Raw genomic sequence first — 13,344 nt, 5'->3', positions numbered from 1 at the left:
CCTTTCATGGCCTCCAGGACCGCAGAAAGGTCCCACGTCGGGACTGAAGGGGGCCTGGGAGGGTTCAGCCTCCGAGCTCCCCTAAGGAAACGCACGACTAAGTCGTTTTTCCCCAGCGACTGGCCAGACACCGGTTTTGCAAACTATGGCCGCCACATATACTTTGAGCGTGGATGGGGTCCTGCCCTTATCCAGTAGCTCTTGAAGGAAGGAAAGCACTTCCTGAACCCCGCATTCCACAGGTGAAAAGCTCTGGGCTTGACACCATGCAGAGAAAACAGACCATTTCGAGGAGTAGAGCCGCCTGGTAGACGGAGCTCTAGCCTGCGCGATCGTGTTTAACACTCCTTCTGGGAGGCTAGCGGGTACCCGTTGATGGCCCATGCGTGCAGGGACCACAACTCCGGGCGAGGATGCCAAATCGAGCCCTCCGCCTGAGAGAGGAGATCTCTCCTCAATGGTACAGGCCATGGGGCAGTGCTGGTCAGCTGCATCAGGGCAGGGAACCACGTCTGGTTTGTCCAGAGCGGAGCTACGAGCAGCACTGGGCATCCGTTCTCCCTGATTCGTTCCAACACCTGAGGCAGGAGCGAGACAGGAGGAAAAGCATATAGGGGGCAGCGGGGCCAAACATGAGCCAGCGCGTCCTTGCTTTTCGAGAAAAACTCCGGGTAATGAGCGTTTTCGTGGGACGCGAATAGGTCCACCTGTGCTCTGCCGAACGTTTTCCACAGCAGCTGGACCGTCTGCGGGTGCAGCGACCATTCCCCTGCTGGAACATTGTTTCTGGACAGTCTGTCTGGTCCCACATTCAGGCGACCAGGCACGTGCGCCGCTCTCAGTGAGAGCAGGTTGTGCTGAGCCCAGACCAGAAGGCGTTCCGTCAGCCTGTGAAGGTTTCGTGACCTGACGCCGCCCTGGCGATTTATGTAATGCACCACTGACATGTTGTCCGACCGGACCAAGACGTGGTGGCCTGTTACCTGGGGACAAAAACGCCGTAGCGCTTTGTCGACTGCTATCATCTCCAAGCAGTTTATGTGAAGGAGCTTTTCCCGTTCTGACCACAGGCCAGCTAGCGGTCTGCCCTCGAGCAGCGCTCCCCACCCCGAGGTGGAGGCGTCCGTAGACACCACCTTCACACTCGAAGCGGTCCCCAGACTCACACCTGACTGATACCAGTCGGTTATTTTCCAAGGTTCCAGAGCTGAAACACACTGAAGGTCGACCCGGAGGCGAAACAGACCCGCTGTCCATGCCCTGGGTGGAACCCGTGCTTTCAGCCACATCTGCAGTGGGCGCATGCGGAGCAAGCCCAACTGGAGTACAGAGGCTGCTGAGGCCATCAGCCCCAGCGTTTTCTGAAACCTTTTGAGCGGAACTATCGCGCCGTGGCGGAAGGATTTCACGCCGCGCTGAATATTTAGCACGCGCTCTGGCGACAGGCGTGCTGTCATGGACAGCGAGTCCAACACGGTTCCCAGAAAGGAAATTTTCTGACTGGGAGACAGTGAGCTCTTCGTCCAATTGACTGTGAGGCCCAGCTCCTCGAGGTGCTCGAGTAATGCGGCCCTGTGTTCTATGAGCTCCGATCGTGATCGAGCTAGAATCAGCCAATCGTCCAAGTAGTTCAGGACTCGCATGCCCTGAAGTCTCAGGGGTGCGAGCGCCGCGTCCATGCACTTCGTAAATGTACGAGGTGCTAGGGACAGGCCGAACGGCAGGACTGTGTATTGATATGCCTGGCCCTCGAAGGCGAATCTCAAAAATCGCCTGTGATGGGACGCTATTTGTATTTGGAAATATGCGTCTTTCAGATCTATCGACATAAACCAGTCCCCGTGGCGCACTTGCGCGAGGATTTTCCTGGTCGTAAGCATTCTAAACTGGCGTTTCACAAGCACTCTGTTCAGCTGTCGTAGATCTAAAATGGGTCTGAGACCCCCATCCTTTTTCGGTACCAGAAAATATCTGCTGTATAGGCCCCCTTCGCTCTGAGCCTGAGATAAAGGTTCTATAGCCCCTTTGCTCAGTAGTTTCGCTATCTCGGCACGAAGTAGATGAGACACTTCATCTTTCACCGTAGTTTCGACGCGCGCCGTATAACGGCGCGGTCGTCGAGCGAATTGTAGCGAATAGCCTCTCTTTATAGTGCTCAGCACCCATTCTGATACCCCGGGAAGCTTTGACAATGAAATCCGGGCTCTGGTCGCGGCAAAACGGCAGCTCGAGAGCCCGGGCATACTGGGAACACAACACCGTGTTTACAGCGTTCGAGGCGGGGGGCGCGCTGATCACAGCGGGCGGCCTGACCGCGCTCAGCTTTTTTATGGCAGATTGTGCAGAAAAAGCGAGCGGGGGGGATCCCGTAGGAACCGGCATGTCTGTGACAAAATGTGGGCGCGGGGCTGCGGGCACATTTATTACACTGAAAACACTGTCGTTCATGGCCGACTGAATGTGTGTTGGTTTCGTTTTTACAGAAACCAAGGGACACGCAGCATGTAGTGTGAGCGGGCATGGTAACCTGGGCACGTTTACTACATTGTTTGCACAATCGACCGGAGTCGATTTTATTTGTGCTAGCCCTGCACCGTGGCGGGCTGTGTCTGTGTGTGTGAATGGGCACTGGGTGGGCATTCTTACAACACTTATAACACCATCGGCCGTGGCCGGAACACCAGAAAATGCACTCTTTATTGGATTTATCTGGGTAGCCATAAAAACGGCTTTTGTGCGCAGGCAAACGGGCTGAGACACCGGCTGGCTCACTGCGAAATACACTGGGACAGTCGCGATGTTTGGAACTGACCGAGCGAGAAGTTTTGGTGGAAATCCGGCCGCAGCGGGATCTGAACACCGTCGCTTTCCTAGAATGGCTAGGAAGATTTTGAGGCCTCGGGCTTGATCTCAATCCTCGGCCGGGGCCCGCGCTGAGGGGGGCGGCGTCCAGCAGAGCGAGAGCGCGGTCTTTGGTCTCGGGCCTGGCGGCGCTGTGAAGCGGCGGCGGCGGGCGGTGCAGGCTGCGGCTGAGAACTGCGAGCAGACGGCTGTTTTGAGCGGCCTGCAGCGGAGCTCGAGCGCTTCGGAAGGAAGTGCTTCATGGCCTGCGAAGTCTTTTGCACCTCCATGAATCTGTCCGCGAAATCTTTGACGGCAGATCCGAAAAGGCCCGCTTGTGAAATGGGCGCGTCGAGGAACACAGAGCGCTCGGCTTCCGTCATCTCGGACAGCGTCAGCCATAAATGTCTCTCAGCCACGGTGAGAGAGGCCATGTTCCGTCCTATGGCCTGTGCAGCGGCTTTAGTAGCGCGAAGAGCGAGGTCTGTAGCGCTTCTCAGGTCCGCCACGCAGATCGCACCGGGTCCTTCCTCGTCCAATTTAAGGAGAAGGTCGGCTTGGTAGATCTGCAGGATAGCCATAGTGTGCAGTGCTGAAACTGCTTGCCCGGCGGCGGTGTAAGCGCGACCGTGCATGGTTGACGTCACTCTGCAGGCTTTAGAGGGTAGCGTCGTGTGAGCGCGCCGTCCAGCGGAGGGCGGGCAGAGATGAGACGCTACAGCTGGTTCCACAGGAGGAACAGAAAGGTATCCTCTGTCCTTCGCGCCATCCACCGAGGAGAAAGCAGCAGAGGCAGAGGTACGAAGCCTGGCGGAGAAGGGGGCGTTCCACGATTTCGTCACTTCCTCGTGAAGTTCCGGGAGGAAGGGCGCGGGCCGCGATTTCGTCGGAGCCTTGTCATTTCCGAGAAAGCGTCCGTCCATTCTGTTGCGCGGCGGCTGCGCGGGCGCCTCCCAATCGAGGCCGATGCTTTCCACGGCCTGAGAGAGCAGACGCATCAGCTCAGTCTCAATGCCGGCTCAATTACCAGTGGGCTGGCGGGAAACACTAGCGGAAGGGAGATCCACGGAGCTCGCCCAATCCTCACTATCGGAAGCCAGAAGAGAACACGCCTCGGTGGGTTCGTCAAACTCGTGGATGGACGCGGCAGCAGGCGGCGGCCGTTGTCCGTCAGTGAGCGACTCGAGCGAAACCGGCGAAGCTGGCGGGCGAACCGGCGAGTTTTGGCGGGCTGGAGAAAGCTCAGGAGCGCGCTGGGCGCGGCGCTTCTTGCGGCGCGGCACCACGGCGGGCTGTGGTGAAGGCTCGGAGAATGATGCCAGGCGAGTCCTCAGAGTCACCATCGGCAAAAGCTCGCAATGAGGGCATCCGCCGTCAGCGAGCGCGAGAGCCGCGTGATCCTCACCCAGGCAGGAAACACAGATGACGTGCCGGTCTCCATCGCTGAGCGGGGCGCGGCACGAGCCACAGGAAGGCATCTTTAAAAAGACGCAGCTCTTTTTGTGAGAGAAGTGTGAGTCGCGTCAAGTAAGCGACAAACACTCTCAACAGAGTAAATACACACAGAGTATGAAAAGGATATATAACGCCGGAAAGCGCAGCAGGTACGGCAGTTGAAGGCGGCGAGGCCAGCGACTCCAGAGCTCGTCCCGCTGAAAGGCTTGCTTCGACGGCGCGGCTTCTCACTCCGGATCCAGCGATGCGTGTGCTTCGCTGAAGAGGTAAAAATCAGCTTGTATCAGCCTAACGAGCATATTTATAGGGCGAGACCACGCCCCTTCTGGCGGGACGTGACGATATGGGCGCGAATTGCCCCCATTGGTCATTACGTCACGCAGAGTCTCTCTCGATAGGCTGCTGCATTTGCTGCAGAGCAACCAATAGGCGCGCGAGCTGTTTCGCCTATGTTTGCTTGCTGCTGCAAAGCGTTTTACATTAATAAAAAATTAAGGTTAATTTTTGGCTTCAATATCTCGCGGAAAAGAGTTTTTCCCCTAGCGTAAGCTATTACGCAGTACGAGAGATACTCTCGTAAGAGAACCTACTATCCTCCATCTGTTTGCATCTGTAGATTTCTTTTAAATTCACCCATTTAGATTTCTACATTTCAGTGGGAAATACTCTTGATGTATGTAAGTCATTAACTTTAATATTAGAATTTTAGGCCATAAAAAGTCATAAAAACGACCGGATTTTCCATACAAGGTCATAAATTACAATTAGCCACGTCTTAAATTGATATGATCATTCATTCATTATCGCCAAATAATTTTTCTCGATAAAACGATATCAAGTTCGAGTCTTAATTAAGACAAAATATAAAAAATAACCTACAGGAATCCTGCAGGAATATTATGCAGATTTCCTACAGGATTTTCAGCTCATTTTCCTGAAGGAATACCTGCAGGAATTTTATGAAGGAAAACATGCAGGAATTATATCCTGCAGGAATTATATCCCTGCAGGGTTTTAAAATATAATTTTCAAACTTCCTGTAGGACTGTTGTGCAGGATATATATGCAATTATGCAGGACTTTGCAAGTTGTCTTCTGCTGGATTCATGCAGGGGAAATAACTTCACAACAAACAATGTATTATTACAAATTATTTACTTTATTTATTTAAACTGTCAGAGCAGAGAGAAGCGGAGTCCAATTCACATGCATGCAGCCAAATGTTGCTCAGTGAAATGAAGCCTCTACACTGTTTTCCTGAAAAAAAGGGGGGAAAAGAGTTTTTAAAAAGTGTGTGTGTGTGTGTGTGTGTTTGTGATTGTGTGTGAGAGAGATCATGAGCTTGTGTGTGTGTGAGAGAGAGAGCATGAGCGTGTGTGTGTGTGTGTGTGTGTGTGTGTGTGTGTGTGTGTGTGTGTGTGTGTGAGAGAGAGAGCATGAGCGTGTGTGTGTGATTGGGTGTGTGAGAGAGAGCATGAGCGTGTGTGTGTGTGTGTGTGTAAGAGAGAGCATGTGTGTGTGTGTGTGTGTGTGTGTGTGTGTGTGTGTGTGTGTGTGTGTGTGTGTGTGTGTGTGTGTGTGGTGTATATGACAAATTATTACCTTACTCGTAGCTTGTGCTCATCATTCAACTTCTCTCTTAGTGCTGCCCTGATGAACTTTTTTGGCACATCAGGAAATTTTTTCTGTACTGTGTCTGTAAATGCAATTCTACTTATCATATGTGATAACATATGATTACAATTTTGCACTGTAACTGCAACATCATGTTTGCGTAAAGAAAAAGAAGGACATTTTACTTACCTAGGATCAGCACAACTTTGTCCTGGTCAAGAGCTGGCTTTGCTATAGCGTCTTTGTTAGCATTGCCAGCTCTTCCAGACAGCCCGTGTGTGGCCAACGTGTCTCTCCCAAACACTGCCACCGCCAGATCTTTCACCATGGCAGAACATGATGTGCCACCCCGTCCACAACTTGTCAGGACAGTTGTACTTATTCCTAGCCCAAGCCCATGTGACTGTCAAGAAAAAAAGTTAGGGACACTATATCTAAAAGCATGTAACATTGACTACATATTGTGCAAAAGTGTGAGGCTTGTTATTCTTCTACAAAAAAGTGATATATTTTGCTTTAGTGTGCCAGCTGTTTTATAGACAAGGGGGTAACCAAGTTTGTATTAAGTTACAAAAGTTAAATGATACATGAAGAAGTTAACATGGCTTCTACGACTTCTGCACAACACTTTACGTGAATATAGGCTATATAAACAAACAAATATATTTGTATTCACCTTTTCAGGGGGATTCTTCTGGCTTGAACTATTTTGTTGATTAACAGTAAGAGTGTCCTGGTTCATGCATTTGAGCATTGGAAGAATTTCTTTAAAAAAGAAGAAAAGAAAAAAGATTACTAACAGACAACCACACTGACAGATACATTGATATATAGATGGATAAACAGAAATACAGATATGTGAAAAAAATATTTACAAAAAAATGTGTATAAAAAAACAACCTTGTTGCAGAGATATATTAAGTGCTCTTAGATTTTCATTTTCTTTTTTTAATTTGAGAATTTCTATCTCAAGTCGAGTTTCTCGGCTAGGCTCTCCAGCTTGACTGTCCATGCTGTTTATGTCCTGCATTAAAATACTATCCTTTCTGCGGATGACCTAAAGATGGACACACATTATTAGTATCTTAATATTTGTGATTTAAAAGAGCATAATGAAAAATAAAAGTATTTAAAAGATGTATTACTTGATGTTTGATCAGAGGCTCTTGATCAGATGATGAGTGAGATGGGGACTGAGTTGGAGTGTATGTTTTTTTTTTCTTTGCCACTCTTTTTGCATCATTTTGCAAACATGGTTGAATTTTTCTTTTCCCCTCTAGCCTGAACATCCTCCTCCTGAGGGTTTCTTTGCTCTCTAAAGGGACAACAAATACTCAAGTAGGAAATACATATCTTCTATATCATGACTGAGTCTTGTTTGCTGAACTTTTACCATCAATATCTATAACTGTGGCTGGGGAACTTTCCTCTTCATAAACCACATCCACAACATCTCCAGGTTCAAACTTTTTTTTTAGTATGTCCTTTTTAGGGACAATATCATAGGTGGGAGGCTCCTCCCTCCATTCCACCAGAACCCATGTTTTGGTCATTTTCTAAATAAATAAATAAATAATTACATGCATACATATTTACTTACATACAATTGAACATAACTACATTTATACATTAATAAAATATAAATTAATCCAAAGGTGTACAAAACTCTAAAGTCTCATCATTCACATTCATCTGTTGCCTTCAGCTGACTGTATCCATGACAACAATGTTACCTGTAACGGCAACCAGCCAGCGACTCTCAGCGACTCTTGACGGTCTCGTCCGGTGCAGATAATTTATTTATATTCTAAGGTAACCAAAGGTACAATAATATCAATTATTAGCGATGAAATACAAAACAAAGTAATGTGTTTTGTTAACAATAGATAAAGCTCATTTTTTTTATAGTCATTTATTAAAAGTAAGTTTTGATAGGCAATAGGCGGTATAGCGTTATTATTATAAGCCTATATAATGTATCATCGCGGCAGCAAAAAAACAACAAAGAAAAAACATTTTCCTATGTTTTAGTGTTACAAATACACATTCATTTAGAAAAGTATAACAGAACAGTAATTTAAAGCATTATAACGATACAATTATATAATAAAAAAAGGCGGACTTACCTTCACAAGACAAAAGGTGTGTTCGACATCGGCTGCGGCTGGATGTAAGCGATCGGCGAGAGTAGCCGCGTGCAGGCGGGGAGGAGCTGCAAACGGAGACGTGAAGTCGGACACTTTCTGGTTCCCGTAGTGACCGCTCACGTGGTGTTTGTATACTTTACCACAGCTGAAGTGAAATAAATGCAATATTTGCCAAATACACAGATGTTTCAGAGACATTTTCATTCAATACTTTATGTACTGCTTCATACAGCGTTGGTTTGAACAAGAATAAAGTTCAACATAAGCCTACAGCTAGGCCTACTATCAATGAAGTGGAATCAACGTTTTTTAATCAGTTTTATTTTGATAAACATAACACAATAAATCGCGACTACATGAAAAGAGTGTTTACTGTAATTAAAAAAAACTGATTTGTGAGCTTTAGTGGAACTAAAGGTGTGAGAATAAACACGAAACGCACGTGATCGTTGTCATGCGGTGAATCCGGCCAATCGTGGAACAGCTGTGTCGTCATCACAGCTCGTGCAGCCCAGAGCAGCTGCTCTTCAGGGGGGTGATCCAAGATGGCGCTCTGATCAGTCACGTTTTGAGGAGCTCTGCAAACTCAGCTGTTTATTTTTGATTTGTAATGCAGTAGGAAAGGCCTTTGAACTCATAATTTGTACCAGATCACGTTTAACTAGTTGTTGCATTGGCTGTCAAAATGGGAAAATCCGAAAAAAGAAAAAGTAGGAATGGGCCTCAAGCTGCTGCTAATGCTAACAAAACGGTTAATGAGACACGTCAAGCCCGCCAAGAACTTATGATGGACAACATGCATGACTACTTGAACCATGACATTGACTCTGCAGAATTCATGCTGTGTGAGGAAGAATTCCCCTGTCTTCCAGAAACCCCATGTAAGTCCCCTGCCATCAAACAACGCAAGACCGAGAGTGCTGACACAACTGCCATCCTCTCACAACTCGGGGAGCTCTCAAGGCTGATTAATAATCGTTCGGATGCTTTGGAAAAGATGGTAGGGGAAAACTCACGTGTGATCGCTAGCATGAAAGAAACGATTAATGAAAATACCAAGCAGATTTCTGAAGTGAAAGATGTTATTGACTTTATGAGTGCCGAAGTAAAAGATTTGAAAGTCAAAATCGGCGCGACTGAGTCACTAGCCAAAAGAGTCGATTTTAACTCGCATGAACAGGAGAAACGGCTTCTGCACCTTGAGGCTTACTCACGTCGATGGAGTCTCAGAGTTCATGGGGTACCTGAAAGTGAACGAGAAGATGTCCGAAATAAGGTCATCGACGTTTGCCAGCACCTTCTGCCAGACGCGAAAGAGAAACTCCCGGATGCCGTGGACACCGTTCATCGCTTGGGTCGCAAACGGATGAACGACAGCAAGCCCAGAGGAATCATTGTCCAGTTTACCTCCCGTTTTCAACGCGACGCGGTCTGGCGTGCTGCTAAAGATTCAAATTTTCTTAAAAACAACAACCTGAAAATTTCCGAGGATCTGTCTCCAGCGGATAGAGAACGAAGAAACAAGCTATGGCCCGTCGTGGAAAAGGCGAGAAAAGAGAACAAGCGAGCTCACTTTGTGGGTGGAAGAGCTTTTGTGGAGGGATCTGAAATATTCCCTCCTGACTAATGGGTTTCAAGTTTATTATTATCGTCTCTTGACTTTAATATTGCTTCCATCCTCTTGACTGGTTGGTACTCTTCGATGTTCTGGACTATCATCAGTCTACAGTTCGCTCTTCCCATGGCACTGAAGAGTAAAGACGCTCGTTTGGCGGTATACTACTACAACCCTGATTATGTAAGACATTTAAAATGCTACCTTTTCACGTGGTTTAAATAGTTCTATTTTAGAACGTGTTAAAGTTATACATATGTGTATGTAGATGTATGTATGTGTGTATATATATATATATATATATATATATATATATGTATGTATGTATATATATGTATATATATATATATATATATATGTATATATATATATATATAGAGAGAGAGAGAGAGAGAGAGAGAGAGAGAGAAACGTTCTAGTTTGCTAAAGACATTTGTTTTGTCTGGCTTGTATAATACAATATAGTCTCATAATGACCCTAATCGATCTGGTTTTATGTTCTCAAATTTAATTTAAAGTATTACTTAATTGGAATTTCATACTGTATTTCAGTATCTTTATTTGAGTTGCGGTTCTTCTCATCCAAACGTTCATTTCTTGACCGTTTAAAGTTCTTTACAACAAGTTACTTGTTTAGCTTATCTAGGTCTTTTCATTTTTTTTTCTCTTCAATTTGCTTTATTTTTTTTTTATTTTTTTTACTTCATGTCTTTATCTGTTGTTTCCTTAAATGCTAGAGGGCTACGAAATTTTACTAAGCGAAAGGCTATTTTCTTATATCTCAAACAATTCCAATCAGATTTTTGTTTCCTCCAAGAATGTCACTCAACTGTAGAGGATCTTAATTTCTGGAGGTCACAATGGGGACTGGACTTATGGATGTCTCACGGTACGACACATTCAGCCGGTGTATGCATCTTAAAAAATCAGTTTAAAGGGAAGGTGTTACTTAGTGTAAGTGATTTAGGTGGACGTTATATCTGTCTCGTTACTGAAACTTCAAACTTGACGTGTATTCTTGTTTGTGTTTATGGCCATAACCAGCGGAAAGAAAATGAAGCCTTTATTAGTCGTTTAGAGGAACATGTATTAAAATTATTAACTAAATATCCAAATTCCATGCTTATTTTTGGTGGAGATTTTAATGTTGCCTTAGATGGCAGCATAGACAGATGGCCTCCAAAACTCCCTGACAATACTAGTTTATACTTGAAAATGTTTATGCAAAGATTCTCTTTGATTGATAGTTGGAGAGTGTTACATCCCTCTCAAAAGATGTTCACATGGAGTAATAACTCTCTCTCCTCCCAGTCCCGAATTGACATGTGGCTTATCTCTAAAGAATTATGCAATACCTTAAGTGACATTTTGCCATCACCATTTTCTGACCACAAGAGTATCTTCATTCGTACCCATTTTCTTGCCTCTGATAATGTGCACGGATTCTCTACTTACTGGAAACTTAACAACTCCATTCTGTCTTACAATGAAGTAGAAAATGAAATTAATAAGATAATTCACAAAAATTGGAATAAAGCAAGAGAGGAGAATAGTTACAGCAGCAATTGGGAATTTACTAAATATGAAATTGGCAAATATCTTAGGAAATTTAGTACTGATCTGGCAAAAAAGAAAAAAACTGATGAAAATTCCGTTATATGCAAAATCACCAATCTTTTATCTAAAAATGTGGATGATTTACTTGATTGTGAAAAAGCAGAATTAGTTGACTTACAGTGCAAATTAGACAACATATATAAACATAAAGCTGAAGGGGCATTTATTAGATCACGCAGAAAATGGCTTGAAGAGGGTGAAAAAAACTCTGCGTATTTTTTCAGACTGGAAAGACAGCAAGCTAAAAACAACCAAATTCAAAAACTAATGATTAACGGTAATATTAGTGATGACCCTAAAAGTATCTCAAAGTTCTGTGCCAAATTTTACAGTGATTTGTATACTTCTAAATTTTCCCAACAACATATGAATGATTTCTTTAAATCATTACCTAATATAAACCAGTTAAGTGATTTAGATAAAAACTTTTGTGACTCCTCTATCACATTGAAGGAGATAGAGGAAGCTATTAACTGTTTAAAAGCCAACAAATCTCCCGGAACAGACGGACTCAGCTCAGAATTTTATAAGCTATTTAATCGTAGTATAGCACCATTCTTGTTAAAGGTGTATGAGGAAAGTATAGAAAAAGCATTACTTCCAGCAACATTATGTCAAGGTTTAATAACTCTTATACCAAAATTAAATAAAGATCCCCTCCTAATAGACAATTGGCGTCCAATTACACTACTAAATAACGATTATAAAATTATAGCTGCAGTCCTAGCAAAAAGGTTAAAATATGTTCTGAACTCTATAATTGACGAAACACAGTCAGGATTTATGCAGAAAAGACACATTTCTAATAATATACGGTTAGTACTAGATATGTTAGACTATTCAGAATTAATTGACAGTGATGGCTTCATTTTCTTTTTAGATTATTACAAAGCCTTCGACACATTGGAACACGAATTTTTATTTCAGGCTCTTCGAAAAATTGGCTTTGGGGACTCCTTTTGCAGAATGGTCCAAATGCTATACATAAACGGAAACAGCTCAATTAAGCTAAGTAATGGTACTTCACCTCGATTCTTTTTAAAACGAGGAGTTAGACAAGGATGTCCAGTTTCCCCTTACCTATTCCTGATTGCAACACAATTCCTTAGCGTACATATCAATGGTAGTTCTTTAAAGGGAATCACAATTGGCAATACGAAGATAAAAATGAGTCAATTAGCGGATGATACAGCTCTATTCTTGAATGATTCTTCACAAGTTCCAGTGGCTTTGGGTATTCTTAAGTCCTTTTCTGAAGCCTCAGGATTGAATTTAAATTTTAATAAATGTGAATTGCTACCCATTAAAAAGTGCTCTCTTACATCAATTGAGGATATTACTGTTAAAAATAGGGTAACATATTTAGGTATACAAATTACTAAAGATGAATGTAGGTGTTCAGAAAACTTCAAATCTATTATTACCAAGACTCAAAAGAGATGTAATTGCTGGTTACAAAGGGATCTGTCCTTGAAAGGCAGAACACTGCTCACTAAGGCAGAGGGTCTGTCCCGTTTGGCCTATGCAGCTCAGTCTCTTTTTGTGGATAAGCCCACTTCTAAATTAATTAATGAGATTTTAATCAAATTTTTATGGAAAAATAAGTCTCATTATTTGAGAAAATCAGTCATATTAAACTCTTATAATAATGGTGGTCTGAATTTTATTGATTTTGATTCCCTCAACAATACATTTAAAATTAATTGGCTGAATCAGTACCTAACCAAACCATCTTCTATTTGGAATGTTTTTCCTCAACTTGTTTTTTCACAACTTGGTGGCATTCATTTTCTCTTAATGTGTAATTATGATATATCCAAACTCCCTATCAAACTCTCCAACTTTCATCGTCAGGTTCTCTTGGCTTGGGCTCTAATTTATAAACATAACTTTTCACCACATAGATGTTTTATTTGGAACAATAAGAACATCTTATTCAAGAATAAGTCTCTATTTTATGATAGTTGGTTCAGTAATGGTTTTTTTTTAGTGGAGCAGTTGTTTAATAAGCAAGGTCTTTTGTTCAGATATTCAGAATTTCTTTCCGAATACCAA

The 13,344-nt window shown here is 43.9% G+C and overlaps 3 protein-coding genes and 1 pseudogene across 3 annotated transcripts in view; 1 reads left to right on the top strand and 3 right to left on the bottom strand.

Moving 5' to 3' along the window:
* Nucleotides 1-7,463, bottom strand: part of LOC130086986 (SLAM family member 5-like) — a 37,205-nt pseudogene extending 29,742 nt beyond the window's left edge.
* Nucleotides 1-13,344, bottom strand: part of LOC130086998 (SLAM family member 5-like) — a 290,538-nt gene that overhangs the window by 230,053 nt on the left and 47,141 nt on the right. The gene's annotated exons all lie outside the window — the stretch shown is intronic.
* LOC130086935 (SLAM family member 9-like) overlaps nt 1-13,344 on the bottom strand; it is a 171,386-nt gene that overhangs the window by 111,416 nt on the left and 46,626 nt on the right. The gene's annotated exons all lie outside the window — the stretch shown is intronic.
* The window catches only part of LOC130086985 (uncharacterized), a 79,484-nt gene that overhangs the window by 40,181 nt on the left and 25,959 nt on the right, over nt 1-13,344 (top strand). The gene's annotated exons all lie outside the window — the stretch shown is intronic.

Source organism: Rhinichthys klamathensis, unplaced genomic scaffold (assembly GCF_029890125.1).
Source record: "Rhinichthys klamathensis goyatoka isolate OS25496 unplaced genomic scaffold, OSU_Roscu_1.1 h1tg000103l_1, whole genome shotgun sequence".
Taxonomy (NCBI): domain Eukaryota; kingdom Metazoa; phylum Chordata; class Actinopteri; order Cypriniformes; family Leuciscidae; genus Rhinichthys; species Rhinichthys klamathensis.
The sequence above is the reverse complement of the archived record's forward strand: the minus strand, read 5'-3'. Positions and strand labels throughout refer to the sequence as shown.